At 38.2% G+C, this 26,450-nt stretch overlaps 1 protein-coding gene across 4 annotated transcripts in view; it reads right to left on the bottom strand.

The window, feature by feature from the left end:
- LOC131684756 (axin) overlaps nt 1-26,450 on the bottom strand; it is a 77,855-nt gene that overhangs the window by 29,611 nt on the left and 21,794 nt on the right. The gene's annotated exons all lie outside the window — the stretch shown is intronic.

Here is a 26,450-nt window from a genome sequence, read left to right as displayed (position 1 = left end):
ATCACACAACTTTTTCTAAAAAAAACAGTACACGTTAAAGGGGCGGACATAGCGTAGTTGGTAAATCGATTGCCTTGTACGCAGCTCACCTGGGTTCGATCCCCAATCCCGCACATATAGAGTTAGAAGGTTTTCCAAAGAAATGTTCTAACCCGAAAAGAGGCGAATGAACATAAGGTTAAAACCTCTATAATCGAAATAAAAAAAAGAATACTTTAAGCTCAGTGATCCAAAATTATTAACAGATACTGTTCTGCTGAAGCCAAATCCATCCATAATGTGGTCGGAAGGAAATCAAGAGCACTTCACTCGTACGATGGATGCGATAACTCACCCTATTTTGATGAATTGAAAACTCAACAACGACGAGTAAAAAAACTAGAAATCTGAGCCCAGCAGGACCCTCAGGCAGAGATCTTCAACATTCATTCGAACCATATCGTCCCTAGTTTCTGTATCGCGTAGGAAAAAAGGGAAAAGAGCACCAAAACACGCAATTGGTTGGTCGGGGATAACGAATCGCATCGTTGGAAAGAAAATGGCTGCGGATGATTGTTCGACGGCCTCAACTTACTTTGCGTACCACATCGTCTGGTGACATTTTTCGCTTGGAACTATTGCTGGATATCATGAATAATGAATGTGGTTGAAAGGGGCGTGACTAGGAGCGCTCTAATAAGGACTGGCAAAGATTAATTTGACGTTTCCAATCATTTTGTGTATACTTTTTAAATGGGTAATATGTTGCTTATACTACTTTTCAAAAAATTGGGAAATGTAATAATGCTTTATTGGAAAGTAAAACACTTTGAGAACATTTTTCAAAATTTTCATAAATATTCGACCAAAAGATCGAAAGTTACAGCGTTTCAAAGCGCGCCTCCTCCACTAATAGTGGTGGCAACTTGAAATTTTAAATTTGATTTCTCGAAATGGTGGTTTACCAAAAATGCGTTTACCGTTATCACGATTGCCGAAAAACTATTCAACTAATCTTCTTCATTTTTTTGCAATTGGGTTATTAAGCCGTATGCTGTTTTTGATTTTTTCCCCGATGTAGTTGACGTTAAAGATATGTAGTGATTTTTTTTACTTTTTTGTACGCAAAATAACAATTTACAATTATTTTATAAAATAGATATAATACGACCAAACTTTCCATCAAACTACCTTGACCCCTATCCATTTCCTGTCATAACAGTCAAAAATACTAACCAGTCTGGTCTAATTTACTGTCAAGAAAGACCGGTAGTGTCAAACGTGTTTAAATTTTCGTAGAAAATCAATTAAAAATCGTTCTGAAGTTTTAAGGATTGAACACATATATTACTATACTGAGACATTTGGACTCTATCAATGTTTGTAACAAAAGCAAAAATGTATTTTTCGTTTAATGACCAATTGTACCGTAATTGAACAAATTTGATAAAAATGACTTTAATGTGGTGAGACTACACATTGTTCCAGTTAACAAATTCCGCAATACTAAGTTTGTTTTAAAAGGATTCCAACTATGATCAAATACGTAGGGAAACTGGTCCAATTCGGACCTAGTAAGGGTTTAAGAGCTATAAAATGGAAACGTATAGACCGACTTATTTTTTTCCTGAAAGCCTGATCCACTACGCACATTTTTCTGATACTGCTCTTTTCGATCTCTTGCCATATTGGGTATTAACGCTTCCGCGAAAAAGTGAATCGAAAAAATCCGAGTTGCCTCAGCCCCAATTCAACCCACTCATCTCCAATAGATTTCTCCTATAGAAGGGTTATGTAATCATTCTAAAAACTGTTTAGCCGAGGCCCGGAGGCCTTTGTCTCATACCATTCCACTCAGTTCCTCGAGTTCGGCAAATGTCTTTGTGTTTTGTATGTGACCAATAATTTCCCATTGGTTACTCGAAGATAACCTTGCCAATTTTATAAAACTTAGTCTGATAGGCTGCTGTTTAATTTCACTCTGATCCGATCTCTGGTTCCGGTGTTGGGAGTTGAAGAATCCGGTCACACATGAAATTCCCATATAAATCGGTATCAGGTTAATAATACTCGTATACGTGTATTTTACAAATCATCCGATATTTTCAATTTTCATTTACGCGGATTTTGAAATCCGCATAAACCGCATAAATTTCAAAATCCGCGTAAAAACCGCTAAAAATACCGCGCAAAAAACCGCGTAAAAAATCTGAGTGTACTTTCCTTGATTTATAACATCTCGCGCTATCATAACTCTTTGTCTGCATAACGTGTTACCACTCTGTAGTTTTCAACCGAATAAGTATATCGTAGAGGAGGAATAACAAAATCAGTCTAAATACTGTTGCAATAAATAGTGATCAAATTACGCAGATAAGATTAGCTTTTCTAGGCAATACTCCCACGGTCTGCCGTGTGGAGTTCAAATTGCTTTTGATTAGAAAACATAGGATACTCTCGGGAGTCGGCCACCCAGAGTTTAAAAATAACCAAAATCTAAACAAGATGTTTCCTTTTTCGAGTGATCATGTACCCAAAGACTAACTAAACAACTACCTAATAAACTATGCTTTACAGGTCGTATCGCTTGCTTGGAGCGAATCCTATACCTTATACCCTTTCAAACTACCAACTCCGCGATACCTATGGAAGAGCCCGATGAATCGTCTACCTCCCGCTAAGTAGGTAGAGCATATCAACACGTTCCGGCTACCTTATCCTTTATCCTCTCCACTGAACGATGGAGATGGGGGCGGCCGGCAATGATGGCTACCATACTGTTGAGGTTTTAATATGGATCGGATTGGTATGAATTCCTACTTACCACTTCCTCAGTAACTCTTATTAGATAATCAGCAGTCAAACATGATGAAGTCAGCGTTCAACCCGCCAAAATCATCGTCACAATGCAACGCAACGCAAAATTGGTTTGAACCAAAAGTTTTAAAATCGTTAAAAATATTTTTTCCAAACTCGTAGCTAGTTACTGTTTTCGACAGTGTTCATATTGAGTGTAATAGCGACCGTAAATAACGTAAATGCAAAATAATTGATTCCCATACAAATTTTGAATGCAATCCGCAAACCCGGGGAGCAACCAACCGTTCCCAAATTTTGAACAGCCCTTTGGGACCACAAAAGGAACTCAAAAACTGCTGTGTTTAAATATGACATATGTCGAGCAATTTTAGTGTATATGTGTGCATGTGGGTATATCATTTGAGCTCACACAAGTTTCGCAGAGATGACTGAACCGATTTACATAAACTTAGTTTCAAATGAAAGGTATAACGCTTCCATAAGCTGCTATTGAATTTTTAGTGGAACCGACTTCCAGTTACGGGTTGAAGAATGCGGTCTCACAGCAAATGCACACATAAACTTGTTACACCTTGATGACTGAAAGTAATACATGTAATAGATATTGAAAAAGGTGCAACATTACTTGGATTTGCGGGTCTAGATCACTAATGATCAATCCAAGCAACTTTGGCCACATCAATAACCTCAGCCTAATACCCCACCTATTTCCCAGCGAATTCGAATTAACCAATTTTTATAAAATTTGTTTAAAATGAGAGATAGAGTAATACCATTGACTGCTATTGAATTTCACTTGGTTCTGGCTTTTGGTTCCGGACTTACAGGTTGACTGTTGCGGTCACATAGTAATTTCTTATATAAACCAGTACAATCGTAATAAGTCAGAGATTAAAAAGTTATTGAAATAGTCATCGAATTACTTCGATTCACAGGTCTAGACCACTGATGGCCAATCAAACATTCTTTGAATATATTGTCCACTAACGACAATTCCGGAAGCTCCGGGCATATTCCGCAATTAAAGTCACACCAGGGAAATATTTAACGCAGGGGTGACATTCTGCATCTCGATTCGAAACGTTTTGAAGTCGTTTCGACTAAATTGCGGCATTACGTATCGCATTCGACAAAGCGTTCGAGCTTGTTAGATTTCGGTACTAGATTTCGACTGCCTGTCGAGCGCAAAGTGTCAGAGTATACACTGAGAAAAAATATTTTTAATTCTGCTACAAATAAGTTTCATAAAACCAACTTTGAGAAAATATAGGAATTGTTTAAATTTATTTAGTTTTTAGTTGCTAGTTATCGAAATATATATGGAAGAGTTTCGCAAATATAACATTTTTTCTAGTACACAATAGGGGTGAGCACTTTGAAATAAAATCGATGTGATCCCAAAAATCGATGTAATATGGAAATACGATTTTTTACTTCTATGTACGAAAAATAAATTTACCCTTTCCAAAAATATTTATACTATACAAAACAATTGATAAAAGAACGAATCATTTCGTTTCATTCACAAAAAATAGTTTAGACATTGATGATAACTTTTAAACACCGTACGGGCAACGTCAGATGTACATATAAAATTTTAGTTCATTCCAATTTTTTTGCATTCTTTAGCTAAAAATATTTGACAGGTATTTTTGTTATGGCTGAATATAATATTTACCTTCAGGTATGAGTTTTCAACTTTTGAAGTTTGAAAAATTGAACATTTTTCAATCGTCGATAGCTCAGAAAGTATTCTATGCATGGAAAAATATTAAATATAAAAAGTTGCATTTTCGCATGAGCTTGCCGGAAAAATTGAGAATTTTTTAAAAGTTGGATCAATTTTTTTGCTTATTTTTTCTTTAAATAATAAAAATCATGTTTTTTTTTAATTGCCCACCACACTCCCCCACACCAAGAACTCATACAAGAGCCCCCTGGTAGTGGACGCAACTTGTCTCAGCCCATGGCAACAAAAACAAACAAAACAAATAAAACAAACTGAGCTGACACAGACATTTATTGATGTGCAATTAGTTTAAGATAATTAACTGAGGTGGAATCCCAGTGGAAATAGATTTCCTGTTAAGGGATCCTATAAACGTTAAGGGATCCGGAACATTATAAATTAAATTAAAGTTAAATACTGCTGAAGGATGTTTACATTAAATTACAAAACTCTCATTAATTAAATCATTTAATCATTTCGTTAAGCCTTGTTTAAAGTACTGTTTCAATCTAGCCTTGAAGATGGTACGATTGTCGATTCTCTGCATGTCAAGTGGAAGTGCATTAAATTTGGTAGGGCCAATAAAAAGAATGCGCTTTTGGCCAAGGTTTGTGGCTGCTCGAATGCGTTGTTAAAGTTGTAAAATGTATATTATGCTGTGCGATAGAGTTATGTAGATTGTCGTGTATGAATAATAGTGTTTGTACGTCACATAAGTGGGCTAGGGGTAAAATATTGAGGGCACTTTCACAGTATAACAACAAAGTCGAATATAAAAGTGGTTTATTAAATATAATTTTCAGGGATCTGTTTTGTAGTGTTTGTAGCTTTTTAAGGTGAGAGCTCGCTGCTCGCCCCCATACCGATACTAAGTAGTTTAGTTGTGAATGAATGTATGCAAAGTAGTAGTTCAACAGAGCTCGCTGGGGAACAAACGCTTTAACTTTCCACAAAATACCACAAGAGGATGCCACACGCTTTTCGACAAATTTTATATGGTGTGTCCAGGATAACGTAGGATCTAAGTGTATACCCAAATATTTGAAACAGTCCACATTTTCAATTGTACAATCTCTAAGTTTGGGATGATGATGTGTTGGTAAAGTTTTCCATATGGATCGGAAGATCATGTACTTAGTTTTAGAAAGGTTTAGTGATAATAAATTTGCTTTGAAATATTGGTCGAGAACACTTAGATCGTTATCGATCGAGTTAATAATAGTATTGACATCATTGTTAGGATAAAACAGAGCTGTGTCATCAGCAAACAGTCTAGGAGTTCCAGTAAGCCTCAAGTTACCTAGGTCATTAATATACAACAGAAATAACAAAGGTCCTATATTACTACCTTGAGGGACACCGATTTCAATGGGAGCAAGGCTACTACGTTCACCATCCACAGATACAAATTGCTTTCTATTCGTCAGGTAACTATGAATAACAGAATGAGCAATGCCCCTGATACCGTAACATTCAAGCTTGGCCAGCAGTATTGTGTGGTCCAAAGTGTCAAATGCTTTTTTAAGGTCTAGGAATAGAGCACCAACAATGTTTTTACGATCCACTTCGCTCATTATTAGATCAACTAATTCAATTATAGCAGTTTGGGTTCTAGAGCCTTGTCTAAACCCATACTGAAATCTATAGAGGACGCTGTGTTTGTTCAAAAATTCTAATAATCTAGCAACAAATAGTTTTTCGAGGATTTTGTTGAAAACGGACAGTGTAGATATAGGACGATAATTATTACAATCACAACAGTTACCTGATTTAAAAACAGGGATGACTTTAGCCACTTTGAGACAGGGTAATAACCAGATTGAACAATTATGTTGAAACATTGAGAAAGGATTCTAGAAAAAGCGCAAGAATTTCCTTTTAACATATTGACAGGTAATGTTATCAGGGCCACTACTCTTCTTATTATCTAGGCTATGTATCAGCATAATTACTTCGTTTGTTGATGAAGGACGCAAAAATATTGACTCATGGACGCGACGAACATTACTTAAAGGACAAATGTTTGAGGTGGTGGGGATATCATTTGACAGTTTTTGCCCTATACTAGAGACGAAGACATTAAAAGACTCACAGACTTCTGCATTATTGTTGGTTTTTTTACCATCGACAATTAGATTTATCTGGTCGCTTTTCTTTGCTAAACCAAAAGTGCTTTTTAGGGTTTTCCATAGTTTTGAATGTGGTGTGTTAGTAAGAAGGTTCTCATAGAAAGATTTTTTTACCCGTCGTTTTGTGGCATCTACCTTTTTGGATACATGCAATAGCATTTGCTTTAGATGTTGATCCGCGGGATTACTTCTGAGACGTTGAAGGTAATTGCTCTTTATTTTTACTAGAGTCCATAAATCCAAAGTCATCCAGGGACAGTGAGTGCCTTTCACTTTATCTGTTTTAGTTATTGTTTTCGTATGACGTTGAAGTAATGAGTTGTATGTGGATGCGATAGATTGAATAGTAGATTCCGGGTCGACAATGACATCAATATCATTAACGAAGCTGGAAAACTCGTGGTTAAGTTGGCGATGGTTAACAATTTGTTTGGTATGCAACATTGGTTCCCTATCAGCTGTAATTTTAAAAGTTCTTAAGATCTGAGAGTGGTCACTCAGATTGTTAAATATTGTGTCATTGCGCACTCGATTTACATCGTCCAGTTTGCATAGCACATGATCAAGTATGTTTTCGCTAATTGGTCTGGTAGGAAAAACATCACCTACAATAGTACACGAGTGCTTCGATTGGACTGAACACATCAAATTTTCTAAATAGGCTGAGAAATCATTGAAATCAAAGCTAGGAGTTAAAAATATTGTGTAAAATTTTTCAGTGGATCTCAAAATGTTTTGCGAGATATTACAATTATGACATTTAAAAGGGCAATATTACATTAAACGCCATGTTATGGGCCAGCTTTAATTGAAATATCTCGTAAAGTAATAAGGTTCTGAATATAAATATAAATGTTTTCCTAGAATAAAAACCGATTCAATCCACCTAGCAGTGAGATGAAACATTTCTTACACATTTCACTATTGGATTAGTTTGCAGAATTAATTTCTAGTCTTGCACGAATAAAATCTCGAATAAACTGAATAAATTATAAAAATCAACAAAACGACCAAAATAAAAAAGTAAAGCAAAAAATGAAACAATAGGTTTTTAAATTCATAAAATGAGTAGAAAAATTAATGGAAATCAAAATTATAATATACACAAATGAATGATTCAAATGAATCAAATGAATCAAATGATTCAAATGAATCAAATGAATCAAACGAATCAAATAAATCAAATGAATCATATGAATCATAAGAATCAAATGAATCAAATGAATCAAATAAATCAAATGAATCAAATGAATCAAATAAATCAAATGAATCAAATGAATCAAATGAATCAAATGAATCAAATGAATCAAATGAATCAAATGAATCAAATGAATCAAATGAATCAAATGAATCAAATGAATCAAATGAATCAAATGAATCAAATGAATCAAATGAATCAAGTGAATCAAATGAATTTTAAAATGTAATTAGTTTACGCAACCACCATTGGGGCCAAAGTGGCCTGGTGGTGAAGGTAATAAACATAAACATGGATCACATGAATCAAATTAATCAAATTAATTAAATGAATCAAATGAATTAAATGAATCACATTGATTTAATTCATCCAGTGAATACAATAAATCAAATTAATGAAATGGATCAAATGAATAAAAAGAATGGATGAACAAAATGAATAAAGTAAAAAATAAATGAAATGCATAAATAAAACAAACGATTGCAATAAACAAAATGAGCTGAGCTGATAAAACGAATAAAAAGAAGAAAGTGAGCAGAATTAAATGCATTGATTAAAATGAAAAATTGAACAATGGTAAAAGGTTATAAATTAATATAAAGAAATAAATTGAATCAAATAAATTATTTGGATGAAATGATTAAAACTGAAAAAGTAGTCAGATTATTAAAATGAAGAAACTGAACAAAATGAATAAACTGGAAAAAATGAATAAATTGCATACAATGAAAACTATGACTGATATGAGTAAAATGCACAAAAAGAATAAACTGATCAGAGTGAATCCAAAGAATGAAACGAATAAAATAAGTAAAATGAACGCAGATGAACAAAACGAATAAAAAGATGCGGAATGAAAAAATTAATTAAAATGAAATGGTCATATATTTGAATCCAAAAACATTTTTGAATAAAGAAAATGAATAAACCGGATTGTACGAATTTGAGAACCATTGCATCAGAAAGTTTTGAAATGTTTTTGAAAATCTCATCTTCTGATAAAAGGCTAATAAATATGCAATGGACTTTCTAGGGCTTCCATTTTTTTTTTGGTTTTATTCTTTTTGTTTTCTTGCTTCTTTACTTGACGAATTCGAAGTTTACTTTTTGGCCACATATTCCCGAATAAAAGATTTATGTACAGAATAGAATTTACTGGTCCAGTATTTTAACGCGCTATTGAATATAGTAAAATGAAACAAGGTCACATGTGCTTCCAAGCCCCTTGAACAGAGAACGACAGGGAGAATGCGATTCGTGAATGAGACAGGTAGATATTTCAAAGTTTTTATTTGCATTGAAGTAAATAGTGTGAAATGTCTAGGCCATGTCGATAGCATAAAAGCCGTGCATTCAGTTGATTGCAATGCAGTCTCTTTCCATTCATCCTTATAGCTTTCATATTGTTTCGTTCGGAATTCTCGTGCAGGAAATATGGATAAATAAGTCCTATACAGACCAATACCGTGAAAAAGAAATAGTTCAAACTACTCAGTATATCCAAATATGGACGACGATAAGTTAGAAGACACATTGTAGTTGCATCCCCCATCGAGAGTGGGTACTTTGGGAGACTTCTTTTCCTAGATCTAAGTTGTGGATATTTTTGGTCTTTGATCCGTTATTTTTCATGAAAGTTCGTACCAATACAACGAATGTGCAGCTGATACAACTCATGGTTCATTCGCCTGCGCAACGTTCCGTCTTCCATCTGAACGCCATCATAGATGGTACGCAACACCTTTCGTTCGAAAACTCCAAGGCGTTGGTCCTCCACGAGCATAGTCCAGGTCTCGTGGCCGTAGAGGACCACCGATTTAATCAGCGTCTTGAAGATAATCAACTTCGTGCGGCGGTGAATTTTGTTCGACCGGAGCGTCCTCTGGAGTTCAAAGTAGGAACGATTTCCCGCTAAGATCCGTCTCTGAATTTCTCTGCTGTTATCATTGTCGTCGGTTACCAGTGAGCCCAAATACATGAATTCGTCGACCATCTCGATTTCGTCACCGTCAATCCGAACTCGGGTGAGAGGTTCACATTGTCGTCTCTAGAACCTCTTCCTCTCATGTATTTTGTCTTCGAAACGTTGATGGCAATTCCAATCCTGCTGGCTTCAGCTTTCAGTCTTTGAGCAAATATTTCATTTAAAATTCAATAGAGATACGAATAGTTTAAATATCGCTCGTGGAATGACTCTTTTGAAAATTTCCATCGTCAAACTTTCATATTACCCAGTTAAGCCAAATATTTTTTCTTATATAGCCATGAATTTCCTTAATTATAGATACAGGCTTTGAATACAATTGAATTAAAGTTGAGTTGATGTAGCAGCAGACAAAAATGGTTTTGTTTTCTAAAACCTTCTCAATTACAATTAATAAACATTTCAGATTGGCAGAAGATCTTATCACACAACTTAGAAAAGGATACAGAAATAGCTAGATAGATGCAATGGAAGAGAGACAGCGAGAAAAAGAGAGAGCGAGAGAGAGAGAGAGAGAGAAAGAGAGATTGGGAGGGGGGCTGTGAGGAATGGCAAATGATGGTTAATGCAGTGACATTATTTTTATAGGTATATTATTATGATATATTGATTCTTACATTCTTATCTTAAATAATGTAAGTAGTAATTTTTGTGCCATAACCAGTATAACCTAAATCTTGCAAAAGAGCTAAATTTTCGCTATATTTTTGGGCTTCAAACATATACTCGCTTTCGGTGACGCGACAAGTATAATTATATTAGAAATCTTTTATCTCACTACTAGGTGAATTACTTGTTGATCTGTGTATTGATGTACCATACAACATTTACCTCATGATTGAACGCAATGCCTAATCGAAGGGATAAATACTAGAACTCACTGTTTCTTTATCAACACATTATTTTGTGTTTGAAGTGAACTTATATATTGATTTTTGAGAAATAGTTAATTTAGGCCATTACAAATCTTTTTTAAAAATTATGTCACCCCCCCCCCCCCCCCCTTCAAAATCGCTGAAAAAAATCAGGGGGCAAATAATTTTTTTAAAATGACCAGAATTCAAAAAATTGTCACGTTTTATAGAACAACAATAGCTTCCATAGAGTTTTGCTTTTCGTAACTGAAAACTATTATGGTAGTTTTAGAAATTACCATCCCATGATAATTTTTATTTTGACCATTCTCGGGTAAATGTGAAGTTTAAATGAGATCATCGATCCAATCCAACATCAAATGAAACGTTTGCTGGTCGCGGAAGGAAGGACCCATCTGTGTATTATCAAATAATCATCTCATGGAAAGGCTAATACAGACCGACTTCTGAATCGATTCCATTTTAAACGCAACAGTCGATAGAGACATAATCGATCGTTGCATTCGAAAAAAATTTCGATAAGGAAACAATCTGAATTCAAATCAGACTCGTGGCGATTTATATGTGGTTCAATATTCAATATACATGAGCTTTACCGAAAGGCTTTTGACATTTAAAGATTTCATATGGGATCGTTGTGTTCATACCGTATTTCCGCAGCCATATGTGCGATTCTTATGAACTTGATCAGATCAAAATCTGCTACCAAACCTTCCATTTAAGGCTAAGCTTGTGAAAATCGAATAAGCCGTTTTCCAAGAATCCGAACAGACATTTTTTTTTTTTATTCAATTCGTTTATTTGATAGGCACAAATGCGTTAGCTTGGCGGTGCCAAATTCTTTTGTTTTTACATTTTGGATATCTTAAAACTAGGAGGTTACAATGTTGAAATATTTTTTTTATACAAGAAAAAAAAGTTTACAGCTATCTTAAGACTAGAAATAAGATTCAATATACAAGAGAGGGCCAAAAGATTTTTTTATGAAAAATTTTAAAACAAGGGATTCAGTTTGATATACAAGAGGGGGAGTAATAGTATTTTACGAAATATTTTACAGTTATCTTAAAACTAACAAAAGGTGGAACAAATATTTATGAGAAATTTCACAGATATCTTAAAACTAGGGATACAATTCTATTTACAAGATGGAGGACAAGAGTTTCAATAAAGAGTAAAAATTACAGCTATCTTAAAACTAGGAATACAGAAATCAAATTTGATTTTTTAACGAAGACTTATGCTTGGTCAAGATATTTCAGAGGGGGGCCTATTTCCACATCAGTGTAGCAGCAGGTGTATCGAGGACAGGGGAGAGAAGACGTATATGGTGACAGGGAAAGAAGAGCAAAACTTGCAACTATCGCGCAAACGGGAGATCAGCGAAACAAATTTGCGCCTCAGTCTAGTAAGTCGTCGAGTACCGGGTTGGCGGATGGTATTATTCGGACCCGCGGGGAATCCTTAAAAAGTCATCGGACATCAAGTCGCTCTCGCTTCAGTTTCCTTCTATGCAGGCGTAGTGGTAAAGGCGACGGCGGTTACATAGTGGCACTCTGCAGCTGATCGGTTCCACAAGCAAGAGGAAATTTCTAAAAACAAGAAATAAAAGAGAGGGGCTAAATTGGGATATTTATCGTTTTAATGAAATTGTAAATAAGGGACATATAGGGGAGATCGCGATTTGCTAGCATATCCCGGACTGGGACATTGGGTGGTCTACCTCGGGCCCGAAGGGAATCCTTTAACAGAGACCTGGCGTCACAATACTCGGCACAAACCCAGACAACGTGGTCGATGTCGTGATAACCCTCGTCACAAGCGCACAGACTACTCTCCGCAAGCCCAATACGCCGCAAATGTGTATGCAACGTGTAGTGGTTAGACATGAGCCGGGACATTACACGAATAAAATCCCGACCCACATCCATCCCCCTGAACCAAGGCTTCGTTGATACCTTCGGGATAATGGAATGTAGCCATCGTCCAAGTTCACCATTGCTCCATGAGGTTTGCCAACTGTTGAGTGTCCTCTGACGACAAATACTAAAAAATTCGTTGAAGCAGATTGGTCTTTCGTATATGTCACCATTTAATGCGCCCACCTTTGCTAATGAGTCGGCCTTTTCATTGCCCGGGATAGAGCAATGAGAGGGGACCCAAACAAAGGTAATCTGGTAAGATTTTTCAGATAACGTATACAAGGACTCCCGTATCTTCCCCAGAAAATACGGGAATTGTTTTTTGGGCTTCATCGCACGAAGAGCCTCGATAGAGCTGAGGCTGTCCGAGATGATGAAGTAGTGATCTGTGGGCAGAGTGTCGATGATCCCAAGGGTGTACTGAATAGCAGCTAATTCTGCGACGTAAACTGAAGCGGGATCATTGAGCTTGAATGAAGCGGTGATAGTATTATTGAAGATACCGAAGCCAGTGGACCCATCGAGATTCGATCCGTCAGTGTAGAACATTTTGTCACAGTCGACTTCACGGAATTTATTATAAAATATATTGGGGATCACTTGTGGGAGTATATGGTCCGGTATTCCACGAATCTCTTCCTTCATGGATGTGTCGAAGAATACAGTAGAATCAGAAGTATCTAGAAAACGGGCATGGTTGGGATTATACGAAGAAGGATTGATGCTCTGTGCCATGTAGTCGAAGTACAAGGACATAAAACGGGTTTGAGAATTAAGCTCGACGAGTCTTTCGAAGTTTTCAATCACCAACGGGTTCAAGATATCGCATCGAATGAGCAATCGATATGAGAGTTCCCAAAATCGATTTTTCAACGGGAGAACGCCCGACAGCACTTCGAGACTCATCGTATGGGTCGACTGCATGCACCCTAAGGCGATACGCAAACAACGATACTGAATTCTTTCGAGTTTGATGAAATGTATGTTCGCCGCGGAGCGAAAGCAGAAGCATCCGTATTCCATTACCGACAGTATCGTTGTTTGATACAACCTAATTAGGTCTCCTGGGTGGGCACCCCACCATGTTCCAGTTATTGTCCGGAGAAAATTGATCCTTTGTTGGCATTTTTGTTTCAGATACCTAATGTGACATCCCCAGGTACCTTTCGAGTCGAACCAGACCCCGAGATATTTAAATGTGAAAACCTGGTTGATCGTTGCACCCATTAATAAAAGCTGGAGTTGCGCCGGCTCACGCTTCCTAGAAAAAACAACCAACTCAGTTTTCTCCGTGGAGAACTCAATACCCAGCTGAAGAGCCCAAGCAGACAAATTGTCCAAGGTATTTTGTAATGGTCCTTGCAAGTCGGCAGCTTTGGGCCCTGTAACAGAGACCACCCCGTCGTCTGCAAGTTGCCTTAGCGTGCATGAATTGACAAGACAATCGTCAATGTCATTCACGTAGAAATTGTAGAGCAGGGGACTTAGACATGAGCCCTGGGGAAGACCCATGTAGCTAAATCGCGATGTTGTTAAGTCGCCATGCGAAAAATGCATATGCTTCTCAGACAACAGGTTTAGCAAAAAGTTATTTAAAATCGGCGAAAGACCATGCTGATGCAGCTTCTCTGAAAGAACATTGATAGAAACTGAGTCAAAAGCCCCCTTAATATCCAAGAAGACTGATGCCATCTGCTCTTTGTTAGCATAGGCCATTTGGATTTCTGTAGAAAGCAACGCAAGGCAATCGTTCGTCCCTTTGCCTTTGCGGAAGCCAAATTGTGTATCTGACAGTAAGCCATTTGCTTCGACCCAATTGTCGAGGCGAAACAAGATCATTTTCTCGAACAACTTCCGGATACAGGAAAGCATTGCAATCGGTCGGTACGAGTTGTGGTCGGAGGCTGGTTTTCCCGGTTTTGCGATAGCGATGACCTTCACTTGCCTCCAGTCGTGAGGAACAATGTTACCCTCAAGGAACTTGTTAAATAAATTCAGCAAACGCCTTTTAGCAGAATCAGGCAGATTCTTCAACAAGTTGAATTTGATTCTGTCTAACCCCGGGGCGTTATTGTTGCACGATAAGAGGGCAAGTGAGAACTCCACCATCGAAAACGGTGTTTCGTTCGCGGTATCGTGAGGAGACGCGGCGTGGTATGTTTTCTGTACCGGGACAGAGTCCGGACAGATCTTCTTGGCGAAGGCGAATATCCAGCGGTTTGAATATTCCACGTTCTCGTTAATACTATTTCGGTTACGCATACGTCGAGCCGTACCCCAAAGAGTGCTCATCGCTGTTTCTCTCGTTAACCCGTCGACGAACCGGCGCCAATAACTGCGTTTCTTGGCTTTCATCAAACACTTCATTCGCTTTTCTAGCGACGCGTACTGTCGATAGCTATCGGGTAACCCGTCGTCCCGAAAGGCTTTATACGCAGTGGACTTTTCCGCGTACAGTTCTGAGCACTCTTTGTCCCACCACAGGGTGGGAGATCGTCCGTGGGTGTTCGCGCCCGGTACTGGTTTAGTCTGAGCTTGATTCGCACTGTCGAGAATCAAGCCAGCCAAAAACCTGTACTCTTCCTCCGGAGGAAGTTCTTGAATGGATTCGATTTTAGCGGATATCGCGGTCGCGTAACTCTTCCAATCAATGTTCCGTGTGAGGTCATATGAGACATTGATTGTTTCTGATGGTCTTGAACCGTTGGCAATTGAAATTACGATAGGCAAATGGTCGCTACCGTGGGGATCAGGGATCACCTTCCACGTGCAATCTAACTGTAGCGAAGTCGAGCATAGAGATAAATCCAACGCGCTTGCGCGTGTTGGTGGTGTAGGAATCCGTGTCATTTCTCCCGTGTTTAAGATGGTCATGTTGAAATTGTCGCAAAGATCTTGGATTAATGTTGATCTGTTATCATCGTGAAGACCACCCCATACCGTACCGTGCGAGTTAAAGTCTCCTAGAACTAGCCGCGGTGCCGGTAGGAATTCCGTGATATTACAAAGCGTTCGGTTCCCTACCGACGCTCTAGGGGGAATGTAGATGGAAGCAATGCTAAGGTATTTGCTTTTGATCCTTATTTCACAAGCGACAACTTCAATGCCTGGTGTCGAAGGGAGGTTAATTCGGTTGAAAGAATAGCACTTTTTAATCCCCAAAAGTACTCCTCCATAGGGGTTTTCTCGATCCAGACGAATTATATTAAAGTCGTGGAAGTTGAGATTTATATCGGAAGTTAACCAAGTTTCACATAATGCGAAAACATCACATTTTAAACTATTTAGTAAAAATTTAAAGGAATCAATTTTCGGGAGGATACTTCTGCTGTTCCACTGTAGAACAGTGATCGAATCAGTGACCTCGTTCGATGACTTAGCCATCGAAGGATACGATCGCTGCAAGGAGGGGCCATTTAGTAGTCAACTGCTTCAAAAATGTTTGCACTATAGGGAGAAAACGTATCAGAAGGCTTTTAAGAGGATCGGTAACATTGAAAGCTGTGAAAATTAAGTCCACGATGTCAGAAAATTTCATTAGTCCATTACTGGACTGAGTGTCTGTTTGAAAAAGAGGGACACTTGGGGTTTCTGGTGTCCCTGGAAGTGGTGGGTACTCCTTGTTTGAATTAAAATTTCCAAATCCAGGAGCAGATTGCTTCGGCATTAGTGCAGCACTTCCGTTGGATTTATTAGATGTGGTTGGCGCACTCTCAGAGGAGGACACCTTGAGACCCTTACGGGGCAGTCTAGGGGAGGCAGGATTTCTCCGCTTCCTGGACTCCCCCGGGTTAACAAAAGATGTTCCCTCTTGTGGATTATCAGATTCTTGCTCAACAGGAGCCAAAAGAGCAAAGGAGTTTTCGGAAAGGACAGATGGCGAAGCATTCTTTAACATTTCTGCATAAGAGCGCTTCGAGCGTTCCTTGAGGGAGCGCTTAATTTTATCCCCGCGCTGTTTGTACGCAGGGCATGATTTAAGAGCATGCGGAGGGCCCCCGCAGTAAACACACTTTTCAGTGTCTTTGTCACAAGAGTCATCCTCATGCTCTCCACCGCACTTGCCACATCGTTTTTTATTGCCACAAAAGGTGGCTGTGTGGCCCAACTGTTTGCAGTTGCTGCAGTTCATTACCCGCGGTACAAACAGGCGTACAGGCAGGCGAACCCTATCCAGAAGGACATAATTTGGAAGAGACGATCCGGCGAAAGTCACCCGAAGCGAGGCTGATGGTATATAGGATTCTTTATCTCCAGCGAGCGTGTGCAATTTCTTGCAGTCTAATATTTTCACCGGCTTTAGTAGGGGGTTTTTAAAACAGCCAGCCCCATACTTCAGCACGTCCTCGCATGTCAAACTCGCCTCGGTTATGACCCCGTCGACCTCTACATCTACACACGGTACATACACCCTATAATGCTGCGTAAAGCGGGTACAGGAAGCAATCCCGTTTGCCTGTGCGAGGTCGCTAACAACAATTTTTAACTTATTCGCGCGAACCTTTGTAATCTGGGTCACGGCCGAGTAATGCTCTGTCAGATCACGTGATATTTTCAAAATATCAAATGATTTATTGGTGGTCCGGAAGTAAACCACAAATGGCCCAGTCGAGTTCTCTGGGTATGCTTTTAGGCGAGGGGGTTTGGTAGGAGGCTTATCAGGGGATGTTTCATCATCCATATTATCATCGGTGGGCTGACCGTCGAGGGACATTTTAGCGCGAGATCAGCACTTCGCGCAAAGAACGATAAAAAGAGCAGTAACGGAATGTATCAAGGGCAAAACAGAAAATAATAGTAGAAGGGAAACAGGTACTTATCTTTTCGATGCCGATGACCTTTGCTGGGACTGGCTGACAATACCAGCACGACACACTTTGTTTTCGAAACAAAGGCCTAGCAATCACAACTGGCTTTGACACTGCACTGAGCACTGGACACAATAAAAACTGAGCCGGGGAAGGCAACTGCAAAAGCACTAGCACACGTCTTATCCGAGCGCAAGTCGAACAACGAATGAGACGAACAGACATTAATTTTGAAATATTCCAAGAACCAGAAACATGCGAAATTTTCGAGATAGACGCTGAAATCAAAAGAACTTTGTCTGGCCATCAGCGATCAAGAATGCTCTAGCAAAGCTAAATATAGATCTTACAAATAATGGTATCATCGGCACTTACCGCAGGAAGAACCGGGAATCCATTATCGATTTCAATTTTTGTAGCCTTGGAGTAACCGGAAAGATGGACTGAAAAGAGGATATATCCACAGCGACCAAGCGATCTGGTACAGCATTGATAACAGGACTATGAACTACACATGAATATGAATATGTGGGAGATATATAAACGAGTGAAGATGGAAAACAGCGATTTTTCACAGGAACGTGTCCGTCGAAGAACTTGAATTTGAGGGTATCCTTTTCAACCTAAATGCGAACGAGTTCACGGCACTACTAACAAGGGCGTGTAACGCGACCATACTAAGGGATGGGAAACCGAAACGGTCGCCGGGTGCAATACGACTATTATCGATCTACGTATAAGTTGCCTCCGAGCTTGGAGAAGAAGTCGGAGATCACTTCGGTTTCTCATCTCGCTCAGTTCAGCTAGAAATCGCTCCGCTACAATAGCAGGGCAAGTAATCAAATTTACCTGCGCTTCCCAGAACAACATAAAACACGTCATCGAATGTAATGACATTTTATACAGTATCCCAACGTATATAGATGTTGACAGTATTGAAATATAGATACATGACCTGGCACCACGTACTAGTTCCTTCGCTATCAAACAAATCCTGTCAAAATACGGAGAGGTGAATAGTGTTAAGGAAGATACTTAGAGGAACTTCTTCCCAAGACTCCGCAACGGAGTTCGTGTGGTGAGAATGCGTCCGACAAAACCTATTCCCTCTTACTTGACTTTCACATGCAAATCACCTCATGGTGTTGAATATTCTCAACAAACACTAGTCACGTATCCAGGGCAGGTTCCTACCTGTCAATATTGTGATCATCTGCTACACCACGGGAAACCTTGCGCAGAGACTGCTAAAGAAATTCCACCTGATACGACCAAAGCCGGTATACAATCATCGTAATTTAAACCACAACCAGTTGGTAAACCAACGACTGCAGACCGGGCATTCACAAACACCAGCTCTACAACGATCGGCCCCAGTACCACCAAACTGCCATTACCAACATTGAAGTAACAACGATTACAGCAAATGTTTCCAAACCAACAACCAACCAATAAGGAATCTAATACCGATGAAGAAGGATTTACAATAGCGACCCGTAAGCACAAAAAACAAATAAGAACATCCGACGATGAGCAAGATGAATGCAGTACCGATGATGACATGGACGTAAACGAAAACGCGAGAGAAGACGGACCAAGGTGCGCTCCACGGCTCAGTTGTGCTAACGCATTGAGCCGTGTCAAATATATTTAAAATTAAAAAGAAGTCAGAAAGCTCGAGGAAAGCGAGCTGCAAGAACCGCTCTCAACAAAGCAGTCTAGCTGTACAAGAGAGCCTTGCCACAAAGCCAACGCGAATTTCCTTAGGAGGGACCTAAACATTTGGCATAACAAAGATAAAAGGTTCAGTTGCACCACCTGAAAGGTGCCCGGAAAAGATGGAGGTCATCACCGAAAGGTTTTCCCCACAACATGAATCTATTTTCGCCGTACAGTGAGGAGGATGATCACAAAGATGAAGATCGATTTACCAACAAACAGCTTATCGAGATGGCGAAAGCCATAAAAGTGAAGCGATACATGAGAGCCCGGATATGTTCAAAACGAACCGATAATTGGAAGCGACAAAAGCTGATGTTGCTTCCGATGCCGGGACAACATGGAGATCTTTCAGCGTAGTCAATATATCCCTTGGTAATGTTAGAGAGAAGGAGTAATCCTGAACAAGCTAACGAAGTACGCGGACCGTGAGAACGGCATCTCATGTAATTCGGCTTCCTAATAGGCCGGTCTACAATGAAATCCATCCAAACGGTTGTGGGAGCTGTGGAGACAGCAGAAATAAGGATTTCGTGGTGGTTCCCTTAGGCGTGAAGAATGCTTCAATAGTACTAGCTGAGAAGCAATCGCCCATTCGCTGTACAGCATGAGTAACTCTGCAGGATATTATAGAGCTACTTTCAGTACCGAACACTGATCTACGCGACAGACAAGGGAGAATCACAACTACAACTGAGGTTCCTCGACTCGGCGCTGTGGAACGCAGTGTACGATGGAGTATTGAAGCTGAACTTTCCCAGAGATATAACGATTTTCGGCTTCACGGATGATGTGGTGTTCCAAGTAATCGGATAATCGCTAGAAGAGGAGACACGGAGACGATTGCCCATCATAAAACAGAGCTGGTGGTGACTAGCAGCCGAAAGACAGCGCGGTCAGAAAATAAATCATCGACTTCAACTTTTAAAGTCTCGACGATTATGTTAAGGGGAAGGCTGTGAGAGCAACCACAGCTTTACTTGAGGCGCCAGTGTAGTTTTCAACGAACCGGAAAGCAGCGAACCAGAAGCTACGCTCCATCCGGTATCGCCGAACCGTCCTCGCCAAGTACTGGTTGGCCCTTTGAGTAGGATTTATGGAGTATGCGGTATCGGGAGAACTTCCAACGATGAATTGAGATGGCTCGCGAAAACAGGAACTAAATGGTTCACAGAAACGGGAGCCAAATGGCTAACGGACGTTCACCACTGCGATTAGCCGGATGTGTTCAGAGCTAAACCGCTCTAATGTATCATTTTGTCTTAAGACTGAATCAGCCTCCCCACGATATAACGCTTCGATGCAGTCTCGTGGAACAAAAGGAAGGAAGAAAATTAAGGACTGTTAGTATTGGTTAGGCACAAAAGTGAGTCCCACCTAGGGCCAATGCACTTTTGAAGCTATTTAACCATACTATAAAACATACAGACATTTTCAGATATCGACGAACTGAATCTAGTGGTCAACGAATTTTCATAAACTTTTTATGTTCCACGTATACATTCAGTAGAAGATTACCTTTAGAAATATATAGTGTTCTGATTAATTGATTGATAAGGTGATTTATAAAGAATTTATTTTCAATGTTAACCGATTTTCCATACAAATTTCCATATAAACTTTGAAATTTTTGGACACAAAATTTGCACAATTACTAAGGGCCATAAAAGGAATCAGTAGAGCCTGGTGGAGCTAAAAGTCAAAAATTGAACCAGTCTATTGCACAGTCTTCCTTATATGAAAAAGGCAAAAAATGAACTGATGATTGCTATACATTTCATAAATCTGTACGACTATCAAATGAATTTCTCTGATGTGGCTACCTACTGCGCAACAAGATGGAGAAAAATGCAAAGATTTCGAAGATGTACACGAAACCAAGCCGAATTACTATCATGTACCAAACAAACAAATCTACAAGTCTTCAAGCACAAGCGATAAATCAAAGCTGATGTTTCCACTAGAGTTCGAAAAAGTATAGTATGCGCAGGATGTACGTTCGCCAGGCTACTGTATACGAAATGCGCAATAGAAAAAATATCAGAGAAAACCATATCTGAGATGAAAAATTCCATTGGCGCACACTTTACCTTTGGTTTCATTCCAGAATGTTTTCCAAAAGTCCATAAGTGAAATGTTGCAATCCTGTTTCTGTACATTGTTATCAAGCAGGTCCTTTGACCGATTTTCATGCCTTGTGTGTACAGTCGGTCCATGTGCCGCCACAACGGAACGACAAACTATTCAAGCAACCAAAAGTTAATACCTTAAAGTACTCTTAAATGTTTACATTAAGTTCTTAGAGAACTTTCAAGCTTTTATTGGGAATTTAGAAATTGCACTGTTCGGAAAATTATTAAAAACGAAAACTTTAGCATCCCTTTCCTATGTGAACTTTTGATTGATTCAGTAATGTTTGCTTGAATTTTTCTAGTAAAACAAATAGCTCAACCCCGCTATACGAAATCACCCTGCGGAAACGTCCACGAGAACAATCGAAAGAAAATGTAAAAAGAAAAAAAAATGTGTTTATTAAAATAAATATTTATTTTTTGTTTGCCCCTCCCCCCCTTCAGAAAAAAATTTGAACTTGGACATAATTTTTAAAAAAAGATTTGTAATGGCCTTAGTGGAAATTAATAAGCGAGGACTAAAAATACAAAATGTTTAATATCTCCGCCGCTCGTACATGGATTTAGACAATCTATAGCTTGTTAGAAAGGTATTTTTACAAGCTTTCTATTTATGTGCAAATCGTGGGACAATATTGTATTGTTCGAAAGTTATTTGCAAAAAACCTGCTGTGTTTTGACAAAATCGCCCATATCTCAGAATGTAAACAACATATCGAAAATCAAAAATAATAGTATCAAATGGCAAAGTTAGGCCTTTCATTTGAAACTAATTTCATTAAAATCGGTTCAGCCATTGCTGAGATAATTACATGACATTTTGTACATACATACATACACACATACACACACATACAGACATTGTCTCAATTTATCGAGCTGAGTCGATTGGTATATGAGACTCGGCCCTCCGGGCCTCGGAAAAAGTTTTCAAAGTTTGAGCGAATCCTATACATTTCTTTTGTAAGAAATGTAAAAACATATTAGTCCAAGCTTGTTTTCTCAATATGTTCCTAACATTTGCAGAATTTATAACATAAATAACAAAAAAACTATATCAAATTTTCATTGGTGAGCTCACTCGAAAATGCAATTTTTTATTATTAATAAATTTTTCCGTACAACAAAGAGTTTCCGAGTTATCAGTGGTTGAAAAATGGTCCAATTCATAAAATTCAAAAACTTGAACTTGACTTGGAAAAAATCTATCGTATTCAGCCAAAACAAAAAAAATAGATGTCAATTATTTTGTGCTAAGAACGCAAGAAATTTTTTTGGTAAGAATTAAAATTGTGGTTGTAAATTTGACGTGGAATAACTCGTACATTAAATATGTAAAACTACTCAACTTTTCGTTCATCAAGATGCCATTTTTTTAGTTCGTGAATTAGACGAAACGAACTATTTACAATGCACGAAAATGATTCGTTGCAGAAAACGAGTAATGATTTTGTTCATCGTATGATAATTTTAATTCCACCTAAGAATTTTTTCCAGTGTTAACAAAATTGCAGTTTGCTTTGATTTTTTTTCGATGAGCGTCAAATTCACAGAATAAAAATAGTAATAGTGGTAAATAAATTGACCAAACATGTTCATAATTTGTTCACGTCACTCACCCTCACTACCTCTTTTCAATGCTTGGGCATTATTTTAGTTTGATATAACTGTATTTTTGAACTTCTTACCAGCTGGTAGTGTCTCTTATTCGGACCTCAGTCGCATGATGGAATGTATTATCTGTAGAATGAGTTTTTCACAATTATTCTTAGATTAAATAACGTATTTAATATCTAAAAAATTGTTTAAAACAATACAACTTTGAAACCGCTTTTATCAAATCTTTTGGAAAATAATCATAGCGAGCAAACTGCCCATTTCAATAAAAATGGCTAATTTTGCACTAAAATTTTGGTTTTCGGGTTTTTTCAGGCAACTGATAGCTTCCAAAAGCAACAATTTTTTTTCTAGCAATTGATGATGTAAAAGCTTAAAAACTAGTTCGTTAAAATTGCCATTTTTAGTTGAAATAGTCAAGACCAAAATTCGTTTTCGTGTTTGCGGGATTTTCCGAGTACTTATTAGTTAATTATTTTGTTATAGCACACAACTAGAGATAGGGAGATCACAATCAAAATGAAGTGTTTCCAGAAATTGTAGATGGCATTATTTTTAATCGGTTGATGCATTCAAATTTGTTAGTAATTCAATTTGATCCAAAGTTCTTTTCTATATAAGATAATATTCTGTATTTTCATGTATTTAATACAAATGACGATATAACACCTAATTCTGTTGGTGTATAAAACGTACATTATGGCATTGAATTCAAGGCTATATTGTGATATTGAAAACAATTAAGGTATAGTCGGGAGCAAATGCATCAATTAAAATATAAAATTGTTTAAATCACCACTTTGAAATCAAGAATGATAGTGATTCTATACATCTATCAAATAGCGATTAGACAAGTCAAGGTGTCTTCACTTTGCTCCATCGATATGTTTTAACGCTTTTTTATTATTACTTGGTGGAGGATAATTTATTATCAATATTTAGTATTACTTTTTCCAAAAAAAGTATGTTCCTGATGGTGAAAATAGATATAAAATAAAGTAGCTCAAAGTACGTGGGAGCTTTTTACACCTTTTAGTAATTTTATATCCTCTAAGTATTCCGATTGTTATCCAATTTAAAGAATGACATGAAATAAAAACACAAATAATAATGTCGAACGACATTCGACAGCAATAAAACTATCGAGCAAATACGTTCGACTCGAGTCGCTTTCGAGTTCGATTGTTTTGGTTCCATAATGCCAACACTTCTCGATAATCTAGTACTTCTTCGAGCAAACTCGAAAGAAAATTTATATTTGAGCTCGGTTCGAAAGACATAATGCGAAACAAGGTCGAGTCGATAGAAATTTGATCGAATCGAGATGCGTAATGCCACCCCAGTTCTTTGGTGATGACTGAGCCGATTTTTTCAAACCCATGCTTAAATTGAAGGTATAATATGCACATGAGCAGATCGCCTTCCTAATCATGTATTTATTGGCAAACTTTGAACGTTTTGGCTTCCTTACTTCTCCCGGAACAACAAACTTGTGCTGGACGGTGAACGTGAAGGCTGACTTCTCGTAGCAATGGGGCTTCGTCAGCATCTGGATGTACAATTTCCGGGCTCGTGACTTTTCCACCGTATTTAGCCATTCGTCAGGTCCCTCCCTGTCCATGGACCTCTAAACGAAAGACTTGGACAGGCTCAACTTTTTGGCCACATCCCTGACCGAAGCATTGGGATTCGGCATAAACGCTTTCACTACACGCTGGTGATCTTGATCACTAATAGAATATCCATATTGACCGCATTTTTCCCTCCGTTCGATGCTCAGAGTTTGATAGTAACGTTTAATCACACAACTCATCGTTGACTGAACGATTCCGAGTTGTTTTCCAATGTTCCGATTGAGCATTTTCAAAGTACTTGCGCAAAATAAATTCGCGACGTTGATTTTCGGGTGACGCCATTTTTTTCAATTTTCGAAAAACTGACAACGATAAAAATACAGTGTAAACTACTTCTACCCAAATTTTCAAGAGAAAATACCCAATGTATTATTTTCTACAGCGTTTTTTCCGTGATGCAATTTGATGTGGCACACCCTTTACAAAGAAGTTAACTGGTCATTGTAGTTCCTTTATAAAATGCTTACAAATAGATCTGAATGTAAAATGCAAAATGTATGATTTGATTTGAGTGTGCTTCTGGTGTGAGCCTTTTCTTCTCCCGTCGTCCTTGAAACATGGTGTGGCATCTTTCGCATATGATAAGTCTTGAAATTTGATGTGAAGCACATGGTAAGAGAGGTAAGTTAATTCTTAAATCTGTGATTGTCATGTTTTACTTCGCATTTAACAAAGGTGCGATTGACGCCGTTTGTTTAATTCTGACAGCATATAATCGAACTGATAGACGCCGTAATCTTTACGGTGCGAAGATTACCACGAATTTCAGAAAAAAGGACAGCTCATTTTTTATTATGGGAGAAATAAATAAACTGCCCCGTGTCTTTGTGTGCTGTGATTACATTACAATACAAGTATCATTACCATTATATCTTAAAACTAAGTGAAGGTGTTCACTAACTATTATGCGTACCGCTTGCTTGATTCCAAAAAAAATGATCGGAATACAGATGCATTATTTTTATAACCAGACAATACCAAACATCAACAGGTTTTCAAAAAATGAGTTAGTAAAAAACTCTTACCAAGAAAATTTTCACTGTATACAAGTTTACGCGGTCTTGAATAAAGATTAATCCGTCATTTTAGACTCACAGACCCAAAAAAGTAGTTTCAATGATTTGTATAGGAGCTGTGAAGTTGTCCCCCTCTGAATATAGCAATGTCCCGAAAACATTGATTGATTGTGTAAACAACTTTTTACGTTTCCATTTGAATCTTTCTCAGTTGAATCTTAAGGACAGAAAATCATTAAAATACCCAGAGATTTGATCCGTTCCGTGATCAGATGGTGCTGTCCTTTCGGTCGCTTCATTTAGCTTTGATTAATCTGTGTATGGTAATTGAAATCATCACTTTCTTACTCCGCTTTTGGTTTGAACGACAAAAAATTCGCGTCTCTTTCGCCGTAACTGGCGTTAGTATTTTTGCAGTTCATCTGACTGTAAGCATCCACGTCCCCGATCCGGAAGATATGGTTTGGCAGGCATAGCACGTTTCCAGCGGTATGCGATACCCGGATAGCATCCCACAGTAAACAAACTTTTATTTATAGAACTATTGGCGAGTATTCTACCAGTAACAACTTGTTTTACGTACATTTTGTCCACGTTTTCGACCCAAACACCACCCCCTGATTATATCAAATGGGTGAACCAAATGATTCCATACGTACATTTAAGAGTACAAGTAGTGTTAAAAGTAGCTAAAATCAAGCTGATAAACTTTACGCATATTTCAATGGCGCAAACTTGTATAAGAAAAAATAACACAACTGGACCTAATTCCGTTCCAACAAGAATCATATTAACAAGCAGCACATGTTAAAAACTCTACCCAACATACGGATCGCTTGAAACGTGAAAATTGTGGATGTGAGCATGAATTCAACACACCACGACTAT

This window comes from Topomyia yanbarensis, chromosome 2 (assembly GCF_030247195.1).
Source record: "Topomyia yanbarensis strain Yona2022 chromosome 2, ASM3024719v1, whole genome shotgun sequence".
NCBI lineage: Eukaryota > Metazoa > Arthropoda > Insecta > Diptera > Culicidae > Topomyia > Topomyia yanbarensis.
Note: the sequence above shows the minus strand (reverse complement) of the source record. Positions and strands in the feature narration are given on the sequence as shown.